The following is a 25,970-nucleotide window of genomic DNA, read 5'->3' on the forward strand; positions in this document are numbered from 1 at the left end:
TAATATTGAGATTGTAAAACATGTACCATCAAGAGCGATGCTCACCAATTATGGATTAAAGTTAAGTATTCCAGAAGCTACGTACCTTTTTTGCTAGTTTCAAGACCTTGTCCTGTTTCAGACCTCACGCCAGCCTGCGTGAGCTTAAACGCGTGCCTTTCGGCTTCCCGTCATAGTGGATTCGCTGTCTTGCCAGTCCACAACAGCCTTCCCTCGAAATAACGTGAAGCCTGATCTGCCGGATGGTTATCCTCCAAGAAATTTAGTTAGCTGTCACCCTTCTAGATGGACCCAGTTCCATATCTTCACTGATTGGTTTCGTCACTTCTTGGACTATACAGAGCCTACTCCAGAAAACAAACTCAGTTGTTCTCAGCTTGGATGAGCATTTCTCCCACGCAAGGAACATTGATGTCAACCACCTAGCACGTCAACATGTCGTTATCCTTGTGTGTTTACCTCCACATACTACCCCGAAGTTGCATCTTTTGGGCGTGACCTCCATGAGTCCGTTTAAGACCTACTACAGCTAAGCAGTAGAGTCTTGTGTGTCCTGTAACATCCCCTTAGAAAAATTAGTGAATTACTTTGCTGATAAACATTTTACGTTATTTGATATTCAAACACCTCAGCAGAACTGAACGTACTCAGACATTTCTCTCTTTACTTATTCTGATCAACACTAAAGTGACACGCTATATTTTTAGCACAACGCAATCTGACTTTCAATAATCCCTACAAAAGAATGGCCGGGACTAACAATAACCTATATCTTTCATGAATCACTTACCTCACAAAAATCTTCGTCACTCGAACTTCTGCAATACAGCGAGCGCCAATACTGCCAGCTAAATAAAAGCTTCTAACTACTGAAGGCACTAACTACTGATAGGCATAGTTATCAAATGAAAGATTTTGATAGAGAACAAACAATGTATTTACATTAATAATATTCAAAAGTCATCATATATATATATATATATATATATATATATATATATATATATATATATATATCAGTTCATGATGTACAGTATTACAAATTTACTCTTTCTGATGGACACACGTCCAGATCGTCAGCTCCCAAAATTCCACCATCTCTCTCTCCACATCCACCACTGCTGGCGGTTCACCTCCAACTGCGCAACGCTACGCGCTGTTCACATCCAACTGCCCAACACTACAATAGCAAAAATTCCAACAATCCAAACCAGTCACAGACTGCACACAGCACAGTCAGCGATTTTCATACAGAGCGCTACGTGGCGTTACCAACATAAAAACCTAAACAGCCTACTTACTGTCTACACATCGATTCAGAGCGCCGGCCGGGGTGGCCGAGCGGTTCTAGGCGCTACAGTCTGGAACCGCGCACCGGTACGGTCGCAGGTTCGAATCCTGCCTCGGGTATGGGTATGTATGATGTCTTTAGGTTAGTTAGATTTAAGTAGTTCTAAGTTCTAGGGGAATGATGACCTCAGAAGTTAAGTCCCATAGTGCTCAGAGCCATTTTTTGATTCAGAGCCTTAACTTCCTACCAGGCACCTGAACTGAAAGGAAAGGCTTACTCCAGATTTGGGATTTTTGAATTCCTATGAGCCGCGCAGGATTGGCCGAGTGGTCTGAAGTGCTGCAGTCATGGACTGTGCGGCTGGTCCCGGCGGAGGTTCGGGTCTTCCCTCGGGCATGGGTGTGTGTGTTTGTCCTTAGGATGATTTAGGTTAAGTAGTGTGTAAGCTTAGGGACTGATGGCCTTAGCAGTTAAGTCCCATAAGATTTCAAACACATATGAACATTTTTTTGAATTGCTATGAAATGGTTTCAGTTGTGTGGCGTAATTCCATTCAACGGGCATATCGTTGCTGGTCATAAATTTTTTCCATCTGAAAACGACAGGTTGCTTAAGGGGCGGGTGCATGGAAAGGAAGAAGAGCTAGCAAGGCCGTCTCACCATTCCAAATTCGTCCACAACAAACAGTACGACGACCTACCAGTACAACGGCCACCATAACAACGACGACCTCCCCATTCAAAAGAGCCACTGACAGAAACTACAAAAGATAGCAAACCAAGAGGGCCTCGCAAATCAAGTACAGCACTGGAAACCCTAGGCCCATCATTGGAATCATCATCCGAGAGCCGGCCGCTGCGCCCGAGCGGTTCTAGGCGCTTCAGTCCGGAACCGCGCTGCTGCTATGGTCGCAGGTTCGAGTCCTGCCTCGGGCATGGATGTGTGTGAGGTCCTTAGTTTAGTTAGGTTTAAGTAGTTTTAAGTCTAGGGGACTGATGACCTAAGTTGTTAAGTCCCATAGTGTTTAGAGCAAGTTGAACCATCATCTAAGACTTTTGATACTGCTTCCACTTCAACCAATCAACGGAACAGGAAGAACCAAAACAAAAGAAGCCGTATCTCTTCTTCCTATTCACCTGAAGGCGGTTGCATACCGTTTGTTTCAGCTGACGACGGTGATAGAGCGGATACAGACTGTGTCTACTGTAAGTATCCCTATCGCTTGTCCAAAAGTGGGAACAGTGGTTAAGCTGCACCAAATGTCTTAGGTGCGCCCATCAACTATTTTCTGGTGTCGAAAAGAAGGGATGGAAGTCTTATGTTTGTGACGTCTGCCAATAACTTACGTTTAGTAATTTGAGTAAAACTTGAACCAATGCTTGTACATGTCTGAGTTAGATTGCAATACGTGTCGTTGTAATTACGTTCAGTCTGCATGACTACGGATAAAGCACTGATGACAACTGCACTGTTGGTTGAAATTTAGATCTGCAATGCAATAAAAAAGACAATTGACATGACGACCGAAACTGACGTTATTTCTATCCCGAATCACATCGCCGTCGCGGAACACAACCATTCGCATGGAAACGTACATGATGAACTTTCCAGACACCTGTGCACACAGTGGGAGAAATGTATATAGTCTTACGCAAATACCTCCGATTACGAGACCAGTGGCAGATGCAGCGGATAAACACCCACCTGTGCCGCTTGTGGAAATTAGTGTATATTGACGCATTCATTGTTAAATGTGTAAACAGAAACTGCTAGCAACAGAACTACCTCTATTAATTTCAGTTCTCTGCTCAGACGTAAAAAGATAATTACAAGGCCTCATACAACATTTTTTACTGCGACTCAGACTTTCGGAAGAAACCATGTTGTTGTTTTGTCGGTTGTAGTGTGGTTCTTGCCCCTTCTTGAACACAAAGTAGTTAAAAATGTTGAAGAATAATGTAGTCGACGCCGATGTATTTTGAGACTCGCCGTTTATTTCAGAAAAGCTGTTAACAAAACACGTAAGTGCGCGTATCTTTACCCCGTCAGCTTCACAACTTCCTGAAGAATAAAAATAACATCTGCCTCCACCTCGTTTCATTTATTTCAAGACAATTGAAAATGAGATAGCTTCAGAGATAAAATTACTCAAGAGAATGTCTAATGCATAACAGATGCTGCTTTCCGAGAAAAATAAAGACGGAAACGTTACATAAGACCACGAAACTGAACCAGAAGAATTACGTCGCAGTCAGGGGAGGCGTCATATGATTACGAACGGGAACGTCAGGAGTCTATTTCCATGAAGCATTCCTATCAATGAAGGTTGTTTTGTCAATGTCATCATGACTGATAGACTGTTTTACTTTTTATTATCCTTTTGTTCGCAGCTAAACAAACAGATTTAGTGTAAGTACTATCATTGCCTAGTAAATCATTGAAATATATAACGTTCGTATCAATTTCCGAAAACATTGTAATATCTCTCAGTGAGGTGCTTATACGCAATAAGGTTTTAAATCTTTTTTTGTGTTGAATGTAAGGCCTCAAAGCTCGTTTAACTGCTTGCATAAAGTTTGGACTGACATCTGTTCAGAACCTATCATCCAAACACAGTTTAATAACAAAACAATGGCCTCTAGGAAATTATATTTGGGAACAGACGTTGTTAACACCAAACTAATGATTGAAACACCTAGTTGCATGATAATTAGCATATTTTTAGATTTCGATAGTGGATTTGAAAACAAAATTTAAAAAATGGTCAAATGTTTTGGTAATCATTTCTCTAATACCAATAAATAAAATAGGTTACAGAAACATTTGACACGCCTTTACGTAATGCTCGAATGAAGTTTTTTATGGGAAAAAGTAAGACATCCTCAGGACAACCCCTGCGAATGTAGGTATAAATGAATTGATACGATCGGAAGGAGTCTGATACACGACAACAAGGGCCAACGCTACAATCTACATGCTTGCACATACTACAACATCGATAACACATCACTGTCTATCAAAGCACTAAAATACTTATCGTCTATTGAAAAAGAACATCGGAAAATCATGACATTTGCCAAATATGCGGAAAGCTTTAGCAACGTACTAAAAATAATGACGATACCATAAATACAAGTAGTAGAACGAACTGAACAGAAAGAAGTTTAATTGTTGGTAATCATGGTGCTATAGCTCTACACTAGAAAAGAAATAAATCGTAATTACTGTGGAAAAATGACGTTCAACTTTTTTAATGTGCCGAATGGCAAAGACTTCTTTATGTGATACTTGATGTGTATATGTCTGTACTATGTTGAAATACTGTAAGGTTACTACCAATAAATAATTTTTGCAAACAACGAAAAAATAGTTGACCACACCTGAAGGCAATGTAAGCGCTTGCTACGTATAAGCACTCACCGCCCTCCCCAATGTCGAAGGCAGCTGAAGTCGCTTGATCGTTGAATACCATAAAGATGCTTATCTTTAGTAGAAATGTTGAGAGGATCGTCGCACCGAACGAGAAATTTTCACCGGCCGCTGACTCAAGCGAAGCTGATCTCGAAGCGTTCAGCGAACCTCAACAATTTCACAATGACGAGGCCAGAGCTAACTGAAATCCTTACCCTCAAGGTAACTCGAGCGCCGGTTAAAATACTGACTCCGACAGCAAGTCTTTCACAGTCGTTAGCGTTTTATTTACGATACTTTTTCAGTGCTGGCTTTGGTGCATACTGAGATGTTTCGGAGCACATTTAGATGGTGAAAACTTGATAAACTCTGGCAGCCAATTCTGCAAGCCTCTGCTGATTCCAGGCAACCCGCTGTGCGTTTTTGGATAGATGCGAAACAACTGCTTCACTCTCTCCGATCTCAGACCAGTTTTAGATATAACTATGCCGTAGAGGACATCCATGTCCGCAGAAGTGAAGTTGCCTTCACGAAGTCGATTAAGCAGTTTAATGAAGATATTATATTGCTGTTGCATAGTTTCATGGCGTTGCATGAAACTGAAGAGGTACCACAGATTAAAAGTACCCACGTCAGAATTCCGGTCGGTGTAAAAGAACCCCGACAGGAATCAGTGCCGTTGCTAGTTTTCATTATTGTGAAGCGCTGACTGCTGAAGCAGAAACAGTAATCATCTACAGAGTTACAGTAGAGACGTCTTCAGACTCGCGTCTTTTACAAGTGTCTTTTGTTCTCGAAATGTCCTGGATTAGTACTTGGTTCGAAGGAAGACATTTTGAGGCAAACTTTTTAACGCCTCATTTGCCTTCCTAGCGATTTCTGTTCTAGAAATGTCCTAAATGTAGAACTTGATTCGAATGAAGCCTTTTTGACGCTTAACGCAGAAAACGAACTCTTTGTGTGCAAAATGGCAAGGTCCTGAAGAGGTGAACTTTTTGACAATTTACGTTGGCTGCAGCTGAAGATCGTGACATATTTCAGTTTTTCGTCGAATCACTATCTTTATCTTAATTACCTTGATTTCTGTCAACGAATCAAGTATTTTTTACTAAACAATAGCACACGCTGGTCTGTATCACACCCCATTTATACATTTCGCACTCTTCGTTTGGTTATGGAAAGTTAGACAAAAAATTTCTGTCAAATCAGTACTTGAATTTTTCTTAATTACCCTGATTACTTTAAAGCAATTAAATCCGTTTTTTGTAAATCTAGACCTAAAGCTGGTCAGTTTCATACCATATTTGTCCATTTCCCACCCTTCGTTTGTCTATAAAAATTCGGACAAGACCCACTGTGTAATTTATAGGGAGTCTTGTTTTCGTTATGCTCAAACGTTTAACCAACACATAAGCAGAAAAGTGCATTTAGGAGATGGCGCACTTCAAGTGCAACACATACGAAGAAGCAAATACAATGGGGCGAAAAGGCTTCAGCTCAGAATTACACAGACGGCAGAAGAAACTGAATACTATCAGATGAGGTACTAATGCTAGGATTTTGTACACCGCTATTCAGTTTTTTCAGTGACTGAAGCAATTGTTTACGCTCATACCAACGGTTAAAGGCGACGATCGTCGCTCTCAGTGCACAATGCATGAGTTACTATGAAGGCACATACAAATTTACTATACTCCCTCGAATACGCGAACAGCAATTATTTCGGCACTTGAGAATTTATCACTTCTAAATATTACCTTGAGGAGGTCCAAATGAATACAGGAATGCGGAAGACGATAAGCCAGAATATAACATTTCGACGACTCATGGCTCAGTTGTGCCGATTTTCGTGCTTCCACTAACGCATTGGTTACAGCGTCTTTGAATGTGTGTCTTAACTCCAGAAGCCTTCCTCACTTCCTTCCCTTTCCCTGTGGTATTTCCCCTTTTCTACTTTGCTGGTGGTTTTCGAACATCCACAATAGCTTGCCCACTTCAGCATCATTATTAATTCCTATCATTTCTAGTGAATTTTCTCCATTTTATTATCTCCGTGGTTCATGATAATGCCCAATGCTCTTATAGTGGTGGCGTAGGTTCGGCCTCGGAGTCTTTCGCGGAAGCATGGCAGAATAAAATACTTACGGTATTCAAGGCGCGTCATTCAAATGGCATTGTGTCGTTCCAGCCTTGCAGAGAACAGTTCGCTCAGTGCAATACAGATAATGGCTCTCTCACGCCGCTTTGCCCTGTACATGACACACCGTCCCTCCTTAGGTCATTAAGTGAGCAAAAGCGCGTTTCCTCAGTGCACTGCACTGCAGCTGCGTTGCGTCTGATGTATCCACCTGCTCTCTTTCCCTGCACTATATCACGTGGCCTGATCATTATTCCATCAGAATGTGTTGACATGAACTATAAAACATTACCGATTAGCAAGCTTCGTAAAGTTTACACAGTTGCAAATTAGATACGTGAATACGATCATATTACAACAGGAGTTATTCCTACTGAATACTTTATGGACAATTAATCACATCATCGTTGACATTACCTTTTGCATATTTTATGTGAATTTCTGGAAACGATATTTCTGCGGTTTTACCCACTGGCTACTGTATGTAGATGCTCGAAACTTTAGGTATACATTAACAACACATCTAACTAAACCTAAAATCACTGTCATGTTATTTGTATCCCAAGATGTTATACAATAATTATTTGCAGCTCAGAACGTAGAAATTCCTATTTTTAGAGCTTATAAATTAGTATTTTCCTCAAGTTGAACACGTTTGTAACTGCTTTTCTCAGGACAGTGTCCTGAGACACACCTAAAAATTAGCTCTCTAGCCCAGATATTTCTTTCGGGCGTAAGGAAAAATGGTCAATCGTGTAATTGTCACGAATTTCAGTTGAAAAGTTGTGTTTGGCCTACGATTCACGTCTGTGCACTCGTCAATGATTTGCGGGAGTTTATATTTCAAAGTTAATCGCAATCATTTTCCTCTTTCATTTCCGGATTACTGCTTTGCCACCACCGATCGAATCAATCACATGTATCACTGTGTATGTGAGTGTGTGTGTGTGTGTGCGTGTGCGTGTGTGTGAGGGAGAGAGAGAGAGAGAGAGAGAGAGAGAGAGAGAGAGAGAGAGAGATAGAAGGAGAGTAGAAAGATAGGGAGGGAGGGGGAGAGAGAGAGAGAGAGAGAGACAGGGGGGAGAGAGAGAGAGAGAGTCTCTACATAACATCTCCTCTACACACACACCCCTAAACCCAAGAACACCGAAACATCTTGGAGAGAATTATAATAATATTAGGACAAAGAAATGCTAAAACAAAACTTAGAAAATGCCGTTTGTTCTACATCACATGACACAGCAGGTCGCGAATACGGATGACAATAATAATAATAATATAATATTTTCCTTTTGCGAAAAGTTTGTGATGCTTGTGGTTTATTTGTTGGCAGTCCTGATCAGGCTTGAGGCGAGGAAGGATTGTCCCTAACTTTTCTGTGTTCTGTAATTTGCGCTCGTATGTCTCTAATTTGTGTATAATTTTTCGACTCTTTCTAACCCACCCTGTGGGCACGTGGCTCTTATGTATATCCCTGAAGAACGCGTAATAAATGGAGCAAGTGAACAGCGCTCTTTTTCAGTTATCGGAATTCCAACCACAACAAAAAATTCGTAATTTTCCAATTAAACTACAGGAAAACAAAAAGTTTTGTTTGAAAGCAAGCAAAACAATGTAGGCACATAGAAGTGTGTGTTAACCTATAAATAAGTGTCTGAGTAGATGGGAAAAGTAAATAATTCGATTTTTGATCTACTTTTCCTTCCAAGTGCTTACAGAAATATTAGAAAAATTTTTAACATGTCAGCAACTGTGATGAATTAATATGTCAAAAATCCGCCTCAGTTGCGAAATGTTACTGGTCTTTACAAAGGTTTCAGCTAATCTAGCCTTCTACAGAAGCATAAATAAACTAATACATGCCAGAATAAGGCACGGTGAAACAGAGTTCCAACGCAGCGTCCGAGACTAACCGACCGCTTTTCAGGAAGTGTGGCCGGTGCTGTTCCTCAGCTAAGTAACGTAGCTTGACGTGGTGCCACGGTACTTTAGCTTTCTATGTTTGACTGTGCCTTATTCTGGCATGTATTAGTTTATTTATGCTTCTGTAGAAGGCTAGATTACTCTATCTGAAACCTGGGTAAAGACCAGTAACATTTCGCAACTGAAGCGGATTTCCGACACATTTATTAGAAAAATGCTTTGGATGCTTTAGTAATAATTCATAGTTCGATTTCTTTCAGTGACTTTCCACTTGACTGTCTCTCTCTCTATCTCTCTCTGTCTCTGTCTCTCTTGAAAAAATATGTAGATAAGCCATGCATAAACATGTTTCTGTGCTCTACAAGTGGGCGTGTAAATGGAATTTTTTCAGTACGCTCTCTGGCAGCTGTGTTTACTAACGGTAGCGGTTCCTCAAACTTCGGCGTTGTTATATAAGAGAGAGAAGTTGATCATTACAGCCAAACGAGTGCAGTCCGAAAGAAGACAGTGGTGAGCAGCTCACAGTCGTTGCTTCCCCTGGTCGTATGGCATACTTCGGTCGGGAGTCCCATTTCGTGGAGGGTGAGATGCCTGGCGCATGCTTCTTCTTTCTTTTGTTTACACCACTTCTCTTCATCTCCACCTAACTACATCCATTTCAACCTTTTTACTGTTTTCCAGTGCTGGTCTCCATCTGCGATATGTACCTCCCGCCCTTCCTCCATTGCCAGATCGATGAACCGTTGATTCTCAGGATGTTTCCTACCTAACGATCCTTCCTTTGCTCAGGTTGTTGTATAAACTTCTTTTTCCACCAATTCGATTAAGTACATCCAGACTCCGAAGACAATTCCTCATCAATCTAACCGCGTAATTTTCAGCATTGTTCTGCAGCACCTCTATTATCTTCTCGTCTCTACTGTTTATCGTCCACGCTTCACTTTCGTACAAGGCAACACCCCAGATAAATACTTTCAGAAAATACTCCCTGACATTTAAACTTACATTCGAGCTTAACAAATTTCTCTTTTCCACATATACTTTTCTTGCTATTGGTAGTCTGCATTTTATATCCTCTCAGTTTCGACAATTATCTGTCCCTTGGCTGCCCAAGTAGAAAAAGTTATCTCTAATCAAAACTGCCTCACTTCATAATCTAATTCCTTCTGCATGACCATATCGACTACGTTCCATTATCTTTGTTTTGTTTTTGTTGATGTTAATCTTACAGCCTCTTTTCAAGACGCTATTCATTCCGTTACATTGCTCTTCCAAGTTCTTTTACCGTCTCTGACAGAATTACAAGTTTTTGTATCTTCACCCCGAACTGTAATTTCCTTACCAAATTTCTCATAGCGTTGTCCAGTCAACATTCTCAAAAGTTGTCTCTAAATCTGCAAATGCTGTAAACGTTGATTTTTTTTCTTCAGCCTATCTTCTAATCTGTGTCGTAGGATCATAATAGCCTCGTGACTTCCTCCATTCCTCCGGAACCTACATTAATTTCGCCAGAGTCGGTGTCCGTAACTCATGGTGTAGTGGCTGGCATTACTGTCCCTCCAATATGGGGTCCCGAGTTAGATTCCCGGACGTGCAGGAGATTTTTTTTTATCTACCCGAGGAGATAGTATTAGCTTTGTCATCATCAGTCAGGAAAATGGCTAGGCTGGACAGTGAAAACGTTGGGAATTTGTAGGGGCCCTGATAACCACGCAATTGAGCGCCTCACAAACCAGGTACCATCATCATTATTCGAGGTCGGTCTCCACTAATTTTTCCGTACTTCTACAGATAATTCGTGTCACTATTCTGCAAACATGGCTATTAAACCTGGTAGTTCGGTAATACTCACACGTTTCGACACCTGCCATACTTGGATTTCAAGCTATTGGATTATTTGAAGTGTGAGGCAATCTCTCCCGCCTCACACATCTTGCACGAGAAGTGGAACAGTTCTGTCATCGCTAGGTATCCCAGTGACGTCAATAATTCTTAGGAATGTCGAATACTTCAGGGCCTCGTTTCGATTCAACGTTTTCTTCAACCTTATCTCCAATTTCATTTCTTCTGTACAGCCATTGTATACAGTCATCCCTTTTTTCAGCTTTCCCTTCTTTGCTAAGTGTTGGCTAGACATGGGAGCTCTTGATATTCATACAGATGATCTCTTCTCTCTAAAAACCTCTTTAAATTTCCTAAAGCGGTATCGACCTCTCCCGTGCTTTTGCATAATGTCTGTAGAAGGACATTCATTTTTTATAGCCTGTAATCCATTTATCTTACGTCATTTGCTTAATTTTCATATTTTCTCCTTTCGCCAATTAAGTTCAACATCTCGGGTGTTATCCAAGGATTTCTACTAGGCTTTATGCCTTTGCTTATTCGAGCTTCTGCTGCCTTCTCTATTGCGTCTCCCAAAGCCACTCAGTCAACTCCTATTTTTTTCTTTACTACTTTTTCGTCAGTCGCCTAAATGCTTCCAACGAAACCCTCAACAACTTCTGGTTGTTCCAGTTTCTCCCTGTTCGATCTTCATAATTTCCTAGATTTCTGCAGTTTCTTCAGTTTCAGTCGGCAGTTGATAACTAACAAATTATGGCCAGGGCGAACATCTAGCCCTGGCAACATTTTGCAGTTCAAGATCTCGTTTCGAAATTGCTGTCTTCTCAAGATATGATTTATTGTTATATAAAACCCACATCAACAAATGAACGCATCTGAGGTTGAGTTATAACACCTGAATTTGCTTTAGCGTAGGCTACATGTCACAGAATTTACGAAGAAAAAGCAGGTCCGTGACTAGCAGACGAATGCCGTATTACGAGGTAAGACTTGGGTTTCATTGCGAGCAGTTGTCAACCGGAATAGGTCCAAAGGAGTCGCAAGTACAACTGCATATTAAAACACGATATCTCATAGTTTTTGTACCGATGAGAGGAAACATTGTGACAACCTGCTTAATAACTTGTTTGTTCGCATCTGGAACGAAATACGTCACTGATTCCGCGTATCAGGGATCCGACAGTTTGGTAATAAACTGGTGGAGGTGTGTGGCATTAGATGACTACGCACAGGTCATGTAATTCCCGTAATTAATGGGCCGCTGATTTGCGTACTTGGTGGTGCCGTCCACAGCGACTCAGATGTGTTCCGTAGGATTCATATCAGGCGAATTTGGTTGCAGAGGCATCAACGTGAGTTCACTATAATGCTCCTGAAATCGCTGTAGCGAGGTTCTCGCTCCGAGACAGAGACAAATATGCTGCTGAAAGGTGACATAGCCGTAGGGGACGGTGGTTCGCAGATGACAGCGAGTCTTCGATTGCTACCATAGTTCCCACGCAAGCGCAGGAGAATGTCTCCCATAACATAATACTGCTCCCAACAGCCAGCGTCCGTGACGCGTTGCTCGTTTCGAGCCGCCGTTCACCTCGATGACGAGGTTTATAGAGACGACCAGCGACCTGTGTGATTCACCCGGAGAGCCGATACATTTGCATTTATCGACGATCGAATCCCGATGGTCCCGTGACCACTGCAATGTAATTGAGTCAACACGTGAAAACGTAGGGGTGGTCTGCTGTGGAGCTCCGTGTTCAACAATGTGCGATAAATAGTGTGCTCCGAAATATTGTGCGTGCTCCAGCATTGTGCTCTTTCGGCAGAGGATAGTAATATACTTACAACTATCGCTTTAAACTTTCATATTCAGATGTTTACGTTCCAAAGACTCGTAACGGCTCATTTGAGTTGCCGGTGTACTCGTAGTACAAACAATAAAAACGCAATTTCTTTTAAATAAGCACACGACACATCATGAGTTGTTTTACTGTGCTCTGTGTTACAGACAAATTTCCAGCAGAGTGGTAATGGAATGATTTAAAACTACAACACAGTTAATGGAAATATTGAAATAAATGAATCTCTCTGGACAGAGTTAAAATTTATTTTATAACCTCATTGGCTCATCTAGAAAATTATCCTCATTACAATTCAGATTAATGTACGTGTAACTAAAATCCACGTGATGATGGCAGCATGCTGCCGAAATGCTTCGCGGTGCCCAGTATTAGTATAGAGTAACTGAAGCAGTAAAAATTATTTCATAAGCTTATAACACAGTCACTAACCTCAACTATCCTATCATTTTCTTCTAGGCAGACACTGCAGCCACGATAAATTTGAAGAATGGCGTTATTCCACCAACCTGATGGAATAATGTCTTTCTTCAACCACTTTCTTAGAATATGTATAAAATTAAGGAATGATGAGATTTTTAGTTGGCTTTGTTAATTGATTTTTTGGTCTGCACAAATACGCTGTTCAAATTTTATAACTACTTGAGTAGGCACGAATTTATTTCTCTTAGAATGAACGATTATCAGTCCAAGGACTTAAAAAAACTTTTTACATTTTTATCTATTTTCCTTAGGGGACAGTAATTTTAATTGTGTTAAATATAGCAGTCATGTCTATAGTTTTTACTTGTTTGTTGTTACAGGCACATTAATGCTGAGAGGTGCTTACAGCCTGGAGTATTAACCTGGAGTATTCACCCGTCATTTTCATCATGTAGCAGTACTGATTTCAAGGAATTGGTGAGTTTCTACCAGATCCTTTCTACAAAAGTCACGAGTGAGTTGATCCTCAGTGACCTTAGCATGGTCATGATGAGATTCTGATATTTAGGAAATGAGCCTTCAGCTCAAAGGACGGTTTAAACGCTATGTGTACACGAGTGAGAGGTACTTTCTCCATCTTCTCGTACTACGTGGAAGATGAACAGCCCCGCCTTCCTTCGAACTGATAACGACATCACTGAACCAGTAGTGCGGAGTTCCTTCCATTTAAAGCGACCTCCTGGTATTTCTCTCAAAAAGGAAGTGTTTCCGTAGGTTAAAGACACAGTTTCAAAGAAATGCTAGGACTGACAGAAGAAAAATAAGAAAAGGACTTTAAATAATCTAATCTCCAAAGTTATGCTTTGAACTTTATTGTAGTTGGAAATAAATTTCAATATTTTCGGCTATGTTGCTTTTATATCCCAGAGTACATTGTTTCAGGACACTATATTAATCATAATATACTATTCACTCATTCTGGACTTGATAGGCGGCGATAGCATTCTCTTAATCACATTTGTTTACTGACTAAGAATGAGCGACTTGCTGTGGGAAGGTATATAAACGTGTCTCCAATACTTTAATAGTTTATTTTTATGCTTATTGAATCATAATCTATACGCATGACATTGTCAATTGGAAAACTAAATTCATTATTCGCCTTAATGCAGTGTCTGTTTTAACATTATGAAACAGAGGCATTTGTCACTTGATAGCAGTAAATTTATAGTCGCAGTCAGGGCATTATTTTTCATTATAGAGCAATACATCCTACAGTTATTTCTTATTACGCTGATATGATGATCAAACGTTTGGTATTTCGAAAGTTTTTGATCTGTGCATATTTGTCTGTTTTTATTTTCTGGAGTGTAGTCTTCCACAGAGGTCGAACAGGGACGATGCATGCTACAGACAGAAAGAGAACAGCAACATTTTAACACTGGAGCTAGAAAAGAATGACGAAGTGTAGGAACGTAAAGTGAGTAACTGATAACGAAGTACAGAATCTAATCGGGGAGAAAAGAGCTGTATGGCAGAAGTTGGTTTATAGTTGGAAAAGATTCATAGTCTATATCCTAAGGCACTACGGAATAATTTTGGTAATGGAGGGAAGGATGTGTGTTTGTGTGTGTGTGTGTGTGTGTGTGTGTGTGTGTGTCTTAGCTGTGACATGGGGGGGGGGGGGTGGATAGAAGGATAGTACTATAGTAAAGGGAGACCAAGGTTTCACTACAGTAAACAGTTTCGTGTGGATTTACGTTGCAGTAGTTATGTAGAGATGAAGAGATTCGCACGGCATAGCCTGGCGTGGAGACCTGCATCTTGTCAGTCCTCCGGGATAATAACACACATAAATTTCTTCACATATGAATCTTGTAGGTAAGAAACGTAAGCCTTTATGAGCATTGTAAAAAACGGTTAATTACTTAATAATACAATTGATAATGTAGCACAAACAGGAAGAAGGTGTAGCATCCTTCCGTCGACCAGGTCGTTAGAGATGGAGCTCAAACTTGCAATAGGGAAATGACGGGGAAGGAAATCAGCCCAACCCTTTTCAGAGGAAATGACCAGTGTTTGGCTTTAGCGATTTACGGAAATCACTGTAAACGTGTATCAGGATATCACAGAGCTTCGAACCATTTCCCTTCCGAATGTGATTTTGGCTAGCTAACTATGTGGTATCTCGCCTTCAATGATCAAACTATTCTCGTTTTGTTCCATGCTCAAAAGTCTCGGAACAGCGATGTTTTTCTCGGTCGTCCTACCTTCCTACTTCCATGTCCCGGTTTGTAGTTCAGCCACGGGATCGGCATGTAGTTTCACATTTGGCATGATTCGCGGTAGGGGTAGCCGGATACCGCCCCACAACCGCTCGTCGTAACTTTTGTACCCCAAATCTGTCTTCGTCTGATGTTACCTCATGTGCAAGTGTGACAACGTTTTCTGTTTGTGAATCGTGTAGCTGAGGAGGGACGTGTATAACAGGCAAGTATTACCTAACTGGATGAGGAAAACTGCCTAAAAACCACATCCACGCTGGCTGCCACACTGTTGTCGTTGTGTTAGTCGTCGAAACTTACAGGAAGCAATATATCTAGCAAGGTGGAAATGGCTCTAAGCACTATGGTACTTAACAGCTGAGGTCATCAGTCCCCTAGACTTAGAACTACTTAAACCTAACTAACCTAAGGACATCACACACATCCATGCCCGAGGCTGGATTCGAACCTGCGACCATAGCAGCAGCGCGGTTCCGGACTGAAGCGCCTAGAACCGCTCGGCCACAGCGGCCGGCAGCAATGTGGAGTCTGGGAATTATTTGCATTACGCTTTGCACGTCTTTCATATAACGTTTCTCACTGCACTTTTTTGATCTCTCCTGTGACACTCTCTTGCTCACTTCATAAACTTGATGCAAATAGTACAGCTCTTTTTGGAAAATTTTCTCTCTCTTACGATAACCCAACTTAGTAAAGATCCCAGATCGACCAACAGCTACACTAGGTGATCAAAAATATGTGCGAACCTGGATGAAAATGACTTAGAAGTTCGTGGCGCCCTCCATCGGTAATGCTTCAATTTAATATGGTGTTAGCCGACCCTTAGCCTTGATGACAGGTTCCACTCTCGCTTGCATACGATCAATCAGGTGCCGGATGGTTTCTTGGGGAATGGCAGCCCATTCTCCATGGAGTGTTGCACTGAGGAGAGGTGTCGAAGTCGGTCGGTGAAGCCTGGCACAAAGACGGTGTTCCAAAACATCCCAAGGTGTTCTATAGGATTCAGGCAAGGACTTTGTGCAGGTCAGTCCATTACAGGGATGTTATTGTTATTGTCGTGTAATCACTCCGCCACTGGCTGTGCATTATGAACAGGTGCTCGATCGTGTTGAAAGATGCAATCGCCATCCCCGAATTGCTCTTCAACTGTGAGAAGAAAGAAGGTGCTTAAAAATCAGTGTAGGCCTATGCTCTGATAGTGCGACGCAAAACAACAAGGGGTGCAAGCCCCCTCGATGAAAAACACAAACACACCATAACACCACCGCCTCTGGATTTTACTGTTGGCACTACACGCGCTGGCAGATAACGTTCACCGGGCATTCGCCATACCCACACCCTGCCATCGGGTCGCCACATTGTGTACCGTGATTCGTCACTCCACACAACGTTTTTCCACTGTTCAATCGTCCAATGTTTATGGTTGTTACACCAAGCGAGGCGTCATTTGGCATTTACCGGCGTGATGTGTGGTTTATGAGCAGCCGCTCGACCATGAAATCCAAGTTTTCTCACCTCCGCCAAATTGTCGTAGTACTTGCAGCTTGGATCTCCTGTGTGACAGTCTGGATAGATGTCTGCCTATTACACTTTACGACACTCTTCAACTATCGGCGGTCTCTGTCAGTCAGAAGACGAGGTCGGCCTGTACGCTTTTGTGTTGTACGTGTCCCCTCAGGTCTCCGATTAACTGTCACATTGGAAACAGTGGACCTAGGGATGTTTAGGAGCGTGCAAATCTAGCGTACGAACTTATGACACGAGTGACTCCGAATCACCTGACCACGTTCGATGTCCGTGAGCTCCGCAGAGCTCCCTATTCTACTCTCTCACGATGTCTGAGGTCGCTGATATGGAGTACCTGGCAGTAGGTGGTAGCACAATGCACGTAATATGAAAAAAGTATGTTTTTTGGGGTGTACGGACACTTTTGATCCCACAGTATATCAAGAATTGATGGAACGAGAGTGTGTTAATCATACTTTCTTCAGATTCTTCTAGTAAGTCGGAGTCTGGCATCTACATGCAGACAACACTTCCGGATATAAGCATAAAGAGGACGCTAGTGCCGTAAGTCCATGAACCATAACTGAATAGCTTATTAAACGAACTGTTTTTAGGTCAACATCCCAATCAAAATTGCAAATAAACTTTCTTACAGACTGCTGAAAATATTTTAACCCAATATAACGAAACGCATATGGTGCAATAAATACGTATTTACGGTAGTAAGATTGGCGGATCCGAAGTATTATCGCAGATATCGACTCTATTTGTCTCTCTGCTTGCTTCACCTTACATTTGCTCATGTTTAGAGTCAGTTACCAATCTTTGCGCCTGGCACCGATTGCCTAGAAGCCTCTCTGCATTTCGTAAAAAGTTTCTAACGACGTCGCCTCCCTGTACACACTTGCCTCAACAGCGGAGAGCTATGTACGGCTGCACGCGTTATATGCTAGGTTATTTCTACATAGTATGTCGTGAACAGCAATAGCCTATTACCCTACACTGAGGTGCGCCGGACTGTAACTTTACCTCTGACGACGACAAGTAATTAAGAACACTGTACTATGCTCTGTTTGCTAGGAAATCATTACTTGAGTCGTATATCTGCCCGGATATTCCATGTTATTCAGTCTCAGTGTTGCGTAAGAAGTAAGAAAGAAAAGAAGAAATGTGGAAAGAGAATTGAAGTTTAGGTAGAGGAAACAAAAACTTTACTGTTTGTCGAGGACATCGTAATTTTGTCAGAAACCTTTAAGGATTTGGATGATCAGTTGAAGAGAGTATCAGGTGAACAGTAAAAATTAAACTACGTGAATTTGGAGAAATTATATTAAGAAATATGACGTTGAAACTAGTTGATGAATTTTGTTATTTGGGCGGTGCAGAAGGAAAGCGGATATAAAGAATAGACTGGCACTACCAAAAAAATTTAAAAAAAAAGTCTTCGCAAAAAAAGATGTATTAGATATTTAAGTTTCAGCAGACATTTTCTAAAATTTGTTTGGAATGCAGCAAATGTGGTAGTGAAAAGTGCACGAAAAACAAATCGGACAGACGAAAATAAAAGCATTAGAAATATGATGCTCCAGAAAAATGTTGAATTCTACGTTTCAGTACTTATGCAGCGATCAAGACACCGCAGAGGGTGTGCTAGTGTGAGAAGAAAAATCAAATCAGCTTCAAACTGCAGATCATTACAATAGAACAATGAACGTAGTGCCAGTACTTTGTAAAATTTTAGTTATTCTGTCTTCTTTTCTAAAAATTTCCATCACTATGTCACACGGAATTGACGTTTATGCAATTGTCTAGCGATATTGCGATATAATGTATATTGAAGTCGGAACTTCGACATAAAAACTATTGTTTAATTATCAGGCATCTTGGCCCCGATTCGGTAATGTCGAGAGTAAAATTATTGGTAATCAGTTACTGTCACACCAGATATGCGAGCTGTTGGTACTATTCTCTACGAAATGGAGTACCAACACAGCTTGACTTCTTCTGTCAGTTCGAATGTCGTGACGGGTATTTTATTCTTAGTAAAAATAGTATTATTTCTTGTTGTCACTACACTTCGCTGAACTGATGTGTAATGTTGAAATTTTTTTGCAGAAGTGGATCAGATCTTCGCAGCTTTCAAGGAACCCAACAACGAGCCAATGGAGCGACCTGAAGAAGTTGCCGACGGTCACCCAGAGGTGGAGAAGTCTACAGAGATTGGACAGAATAATGCGAACACCCGTCTAACATGTAGAGGACTATGTTTTGCATCCAAACCAGCTTGAGCGTTCCTGGAGATCTCTCCTACAAATACTGTGTGCCAGCTAGCAGAATTACATTCCATTATTCACAAATACACTGTTTCAGGAGAGATGCATGAGGAGCACAAGGAATCCTCATAGTTTTTATCACTGATCGGAATTACTAGATAAGATACAAATTAGATATTTGTGGAAAGTCTGAAGAACGTTATTTCACTCTAATAACCTTCAAAACAGTTTTGTAAATTTCCAGTGTGTGACCAGGAGAATTATCATATTGGAAGATTCATATGTTGCAGTGTACCATTTAATCAGCACTTCGAAACAAAATGGTTGGTTACCTTTCCCGTTACGATTCATTTCAAGCTGACCATCAGACCCGCCGTAAACCAGTAAAAATGCTACACAGCATTTACGATGCTACAGTGCTGAAATGATACTGTATGAGCAACACGCTTTCTCTGTGTTCTCCATAGCAAGGACATCTGCGGCTGGGGCAGTATACAGGAAAACACGCCGCAGTATATCTCCTGTACTATTACTCAAAGTGACCGAGGGTAGACCACATGACTCCGGCCTGGTGGTCCCGGGTTTAACCCAGGTAGGAGCGGGGTTCTTCCTCGTTCCAGGCCCTCCAGGACTGTCCACGCCCACTCAACTTGCTATCAGGCAGCAGATCCCAGGGGTAAAAGGGGGCTGAGGCGGTGGCCGCACCACCCTCCCACCCTCTCCCTCCTCACCTAGTGTCGCGGCGTATGAAGGACTATGCCCTACCCGCAAAGAGGCCAAAAGATCATTCACGAGCTAAGAGCCACAGCCTTTATCACTCAGACGTCCAGCTCTGTCAATGTCTTGTATGCGTAATTCCCGTCGTACTGCTTTCGCTAGACTGTAGACACATATTTAAGTTCAGACGTCTCTTTCTTACGGTATTAGAGGTAATATCACTTTAGCAGTTTGTTATACATGACAGAGCACAGCAGATGCAATGTGCCACAAAATTATCATACTATCACGACGCTGGACACAGTAGCTCTGGATATTCCCAGTTCTCAGACATACCAATGTCTCGGGACACACTGATGAGTATTACATAGTACGTAAAGAAAATAAACCGTCAGGTTATAATTTGTGATTCTTATTGTTTACACAAGAGTATAGATGGAAAATAAGACAATGTAAGATTATAAGTTGCAGATATTGTTTATACATGGATGTTCATATTATTCTGTCCAATCCCTGTAGATTTTAGCAAGCTGTCTATTAATGGTTTATCAATCAAAAATAAACACACAAAACTCCTAAGCTGACTTTTTATCTACCTTTTTCAACACTATGTTATTTCTACGAAACAGCAGAGATCGAGACCTTCAAATGACAAAAGGATTTCTCTGCTGTTAAAATGTATTTCAGCAAAGAGTGAAGAACAAACGTTTTTGCTTCCGTTACGTCGTAAAGAAACTGATTCCTGACGGAAGTCTCACAGGCAATGTATTTCTGCTATGTAATTGTGTGCAGCGCCTGATGGCAGACGATCACCGCTGCACAGTGAAACACATCCGGCATTGAAACATGTGGCTAACGATGGCCTTTGATTAGCAAGGATCACAACTTACTAGTAGCTTTCTCTCGTCTTTTAAAACACAAAAAAGAATATATGTGTCATTATTATCCAATTTAGAAATGGGTCTTGTAATGTGACAACGTGCCGTCTAGTGAATACCAGGCATAGACCAGGCGCAACGGTAGAGAAAGTGGACGCTTATGCCATCTGTGTGCCAGAATCGGAGGCAAAGCGGAAGTGCTTTCGCCTGGTGTCAGCTAAATTAAAGAACGCTATGTGGGAGGCAGTGTCTGGCTTGTGCTGCACTCTGCCAGCGAAAAACAAAAGAATTAAACTAAATAATATTGTTATGTGTAGTAAAAATACAAATGTAATATTACTTTAATATATGAAAATGATTCTAATTGAATATTGTAATACTATGATATGTTTAATTCCAAATAGAGAACTTGGCATAATGTAAAATAATGTTTAGGTGTGGGGGGGAATCCCCGAGAATGAGAACAGTGTACAGGTTGGCGCATAATATTGGCGGCAGAAGTAAGTTGGTGTAGCTCTGAGGCAGAACAAGTGTTAAGTGGCGTAAAAGTGACTGCCGGTGTGTGCTACGGTAATGTTGCTAACACACCATTTAGAAGTGAGCTGAAAACAGATATGGATTTCGTTTATCATACGGCTACAAGCTAAATGGACACTAAGGCTTGTAAGACGCGGTATTTCGATGGAGATGGGCTATGAGCGGCAAAATAGTAGTTTCCCGCTCTGAGCCACATGGTACTCCATGGTGCATTGCTGTGTTAATTGCGACGAGTTGCGTGTGCCAACGGCGAGGTGTGAAGGGACCAGTAGCTCATCCAGCAGCGTATTGTGATCTCAATAACTGATGAGGGCCATTGGTGAGCTCACTTCGGTAGCAACGAACTAGAAGTTATCTTACAAGAGAATCATTATGAACAGTGGTTGTTAAACTGACGCCATTACCAGTACATTTATATTTTGTGAATCAGTTTGTCTAATAGTCAAACCAAGTTCTGTACAGTGTGTAAAGTTTGGAGGCAATAATAATTTTGTGGTTTAAATTTCATTCCCCGAGTGTAGTCAATTATTTAAAGGAAATAGTTCATTATTACCCCATATCCAATGATTTCTATGTGCTGCAACATCAGTCAAAAGTTATGGTGCATGAGTATCGGCGTAGCTATATTACAAGAGAAAATAGTCGGAATTAACGCCGAAACTGCCAGCAGACGCCGCTTCATGCAAAGGATGGAAGATGCCAGGTACTGTGCCACCTTAATTGCTATCCAGCTCAATATGGTGGCTTTTCAGTACCTTGCCATAGTCAAAAGTTACTCGGTTCCGTCCGAGCAACGTGATTCTCAATTAGTGTTTTCAGTAACTATATTGACAAGCAGATCTATATTGTTCCTTAATTGAGTGTTCAAGGAAATTTCTGCCTCCACATTAGACATTGTGCCTTCAGCACAACGCAAGCTCAATAACATTAAATTCAGTTCAAAAATGGTCCTGAGCACTATGGGACTTAACATCTGTGGTCATCAGCCCAGTAGAACTTAGAACTACTTAAACCTAACTAACCTAAGGACATCACACACATCCATGCCCGAGGCAGGATCCGTACCTGCGACCATAGCGGTCACGCGGTTCCAGACTGAAGCACCTAGAACCGCACAGCCACACCGGACGGCCATTACAATTTGTGTAGTTTACATTAACCTAAAACAAGTTCAAGTGTTTATCATGTGTGTTTATGTATTGTGAAACGATTTGAGGCTGTGGTATTGTTTAAAATGAATAATGTCCTCCTGCTAAGCAATATCAAATATACAGAATTAATTGCTCCCTGTTCAGTCACTTCAAAGAGATTATCAGTGCTACTAATAATCAAATGTAGACGTAAAAATAAGTTTGTTATGCGCCATTATCATTATTTATTCCAAAAATTCCGTGTAGTAGCTGGATCACCACAGGGTGTCTATTCAAACCTATTATACGCGAGAGCCGCTTTCCGGACGTCTGATGCCGAATGGTCTATTAATAATACAGTAAATTCGGGTAGTGGCATCGCAGTCTCCACAATTTAAGAGGGAACGCTCACCTGTGGTATCGATAGCACTCAAGTACAAAATCAGGCAACACAGTAGCAAAAACGTAGATTTATATGAAGTTGGATTAGTGATAAACCCTATTCCAGCGTTCGCCTGAAGACATCTGGGCCATCACGGGGAATCTAAAGTAGGGTGGCTGGATATCGATCTGAACACGACTTCTGAATACCATTGCTTTCGGACGTGAATCCTGAGTCGACAGTCAGAGTTTATTGTCCTTCTCAGCTTCGCAGGAGGTGAACTCGCATGGTTCCCTAACGCACCATTCGGTTATGCGAGGTGTACGAGTACATGTGTTCAACATCAGCTTATTATATCATATACTCCACCTTGCAGTGTTGAACTTAATTCCGAAGCAACGCGCTATATGGCAATGCTGCGACCTGTCCTGTATCAGACCTGGTTCTTACCGATTACATTAAATAAATTTTTACATGTACTCATTATTTGGTCCCTAAGCGTGGAAACGTCATTTTTTTCGCTGTTCTCAAAGAGCGAAAGTTCATCAATTAGTGTGACCGAAAAACTTGATATTGCTTGCATTTTATACAATATAGTAACAATATTAAGAAATTACATCCCTTCGTGGACGTAGGTGATTTCATTATCGTTTCTGAAAACATACAGGTCCTGTCGAAAACTGCTATCAGTATTTAGGGGTCACATCAATAAAGCAAAAATGAAATGAAAAATTCATATGGATAAGTGGGTGGAAATCTTACTTTACTAATTATGAGCCAGTGTCTGCTGGGAAGTCATTTAACGAGAAGCCGGCTTTCATGGACAAACATTTCTTGAACAATTCACTGCTCTGTTGTTTATGGTCTATCCGTGCGTCGAAGGGTGTACTTCACACTGATTGTGCCACTGCGCTACTACTGTCTGTGTCCAAGTGCATGTTATCGAGGCCAGTGCACAGGTAGAAGCGAACACACGCTTTGGTCAACTTTTTTAAATTCCTGAAGGCGCCTTCATGTCACTGGTGAAGTCACAGAAGATGAAGAGACTTGCATCTCCTCAGTCGTTCCACTTTCTGTTGCCTTTTTCCGGTGTGGTCACTTAATCTACTGGTGTTTGACCTCAACCATCTGTACGGGAACTCGAACTGAACCGACCAGAATACGGAGATGGATTAGGGATATTGATAGGGTGAGTCTTGGTTCAAGCTGTTTACAACTTCTGGCCAAATTTACGTCCCAAGAGTGAAACACAGCGGGGCTTTGGTGATGATTTGGGCAGCCATATCGTGATATTTCATGCTCCCCATGGCAGTTATGCAATGTTGTATTACTGCCAAGGATAATGCGGCAATTGTGCCTGATCAGATCCATCCCATGGTATAATGTTTGTTCCCCAATGCAGATTCCATGTCCTAAGTCTACAGGGACGCTGCTCACACAGCTCGCATCGCCCGGGCCTGGGTTTCTGAGCATGAGGATGAATTTTCGCACCTCCCTTGGCCGCCACAGTCACCGGATCTCATTGTCACTGAAACACTGTAGTCTACTTTGGAGAGATACATATGTGATAGTTATCCACCTGGTTACCTCAGGCTCGTCTGGTAGCTGCGCGGTCTGAGACACAGTGTCACAGTTCGCGCGACTCCCCACGTCAAAAGTCCGAGTCCTCCTTCGGGGATGGGTGTGTGTGTTGTCCTTATCATAAGTTAGTTTAAGTTAGTCACTGTAGGAGGATACAAGATGACTTGGACAGGATTTGTGATTGGTGTAAAGAATGGCAGCTAACTCTAAATATAGATAAATGTAAATTAATGCAGATTAATAGGAAAAAGAATCCCGTAATGTTTGAATACTCCATAGTAGTGTAGCGCTTGACACAGTCACGTCGATTAAATATTTGGGCGTAACATTGCAGAACGATATGAAGTGGGACAAGCATGTAATGGCAGTTGTGGGGAAGGTGGATGGTCGTCTTCGGTTCATTGGTAAAATTTTGGGAAGATGTGGTTCATCTGTAAAGGAGACCGTTTATAAAACACTAATACGACCTATTCTTGAGTACTGCTCGAGCTGGAATCCCTATCAGGTCGGATTGAGGGAGGACATAGAAGCAATTCAGAGACGGGCTGCTAGATTTGTTACTGGTAGGTTTGATCATCATGTGAGTGTTATGGAAATGCTTCAGGAACTCGCGTGTGAGTCTCTTAGAGGAAAGGAGGCGTTCTTTTCGTGAATCGCTACTGAGGAAATTTAGAGAACCAGAATTTTGAGGCTGACTGCAGTACAATTTTACTGCCGCCAACTTACATTTCGCGGAAAGACCACAAATATAAGAGAGATTAGGGCTTGTACAGAGGCATATAGGCAGTCATTTTTCCCTCGTTCTGTTTGGGATTGGAACAGGGAGAGAAGATGCTGTTTGTGGTACGAGGTACCCTCCGCCACGCACCGTATGGTGGACTGCGGAGTACGTATGTAGATGTAGGTTAGGTAGTGTGTAAGCCTAGGCAGCGATGATCTCAGCAGCTTGGTCCCACTGGAACTTACCACAAATCTCCAAATTTTCGTACCCTCAACTTGCCACTATTTTGGAGGGAGTGTAAGATTCCCTTCAAAACCTTACAGGACCTGTCTGTATTTATCCATTCCGACATAAGTGGACTCTGCTTTGAATTCCAATGCTTTTCCTACACTGCATTAGGCGTAGTAATGCGTTACTCTTGTAGTGTTTACATATTTTTGTCAACCACTTTATCTGCAACAAACTAATAATACAATAGAGATTTTAAAAATATTCTTTGGTATTCTTTTCTACACAGAGAATTATTGAAAGCCTCTCATGTAAAATGTTTTTAAGTGACTAATACTCTCTTCCCTACAAGTCTATAAAGCATACATAAATGCTGAATTCAACGAATCATCCACAGTCCCGGGGTTAGAGAGAGGAAATGTTTTTATCCTTGGCAGATGGCATTAACGTCAGCAAGGCAAGAGATACTTTCAGAATGAAGCAGGCTATGGCTGATCAAGACGATGGGGGGGGGGATCGGCGATACGTCTTAGTCCGTGTGTTGGCCGGACTGTCCCCTGGGGCAGTCGAATACGCCCGCCTTGTACACGGTTATGCGCCTCCTACTATCGCACCGCCGTTTTAAGTAATCAAATGGGCCACGTATCTTGGCAACGTATGTACACATCAGAGAGACTGTCCGCCTGCCTGATGTGAACGCAAAAACATGTTTATGCAAATGTACATTCACCCACTTTAAGCAACTGCACCCCGTCCCCTCCCCCCATGAACCATGGACCTTGCCATTGGTGGGGAGGCTTGCGTGCCTCAGGGATACAGACAGCCGCACCGTAGGTGCAACCACAACGG

General features: G+C 41.7%; 1 long non-coding RNA gene across 1 annotated transcript; it reads left to right on the forward strand.

The window, feature by feature from the left end:
• Positions 1–9,250: 9,250 nt before the first annotated feature.
• On the forward strand, positions 9,251–20,243 carry LOC126412361 (uncharacterized). Its single transcript, XR_007575279.1, has 3 exons — positions 9,251–9,344; positions 13,264–13,360; positions 18,790–20,243. It is a non-coding gene; the product is annotated as an uncharacterized LOC126412361 (long non-coding RNA).
• The last annotated feature ends 5,727 nt before the right edge of the window (positions 20,244–25,970 follow it).

The sequence above is a fragment of the Schistocerca serialis genome, chromosome 7, assembly GCF_023864345.2.
Source record: "Schistocerca serialis cubense isolate TAMUIC-IGC-003099 chromosome 7, iqSchSeri2.2, whole genome shotgun sequence".
Taxonomy (NCBI): Eukaryota; Metazoa; Arthropoda; class Insecta; order Orthoptera; family Acrididae; genus Schistocerca; species Schistocerca serialis.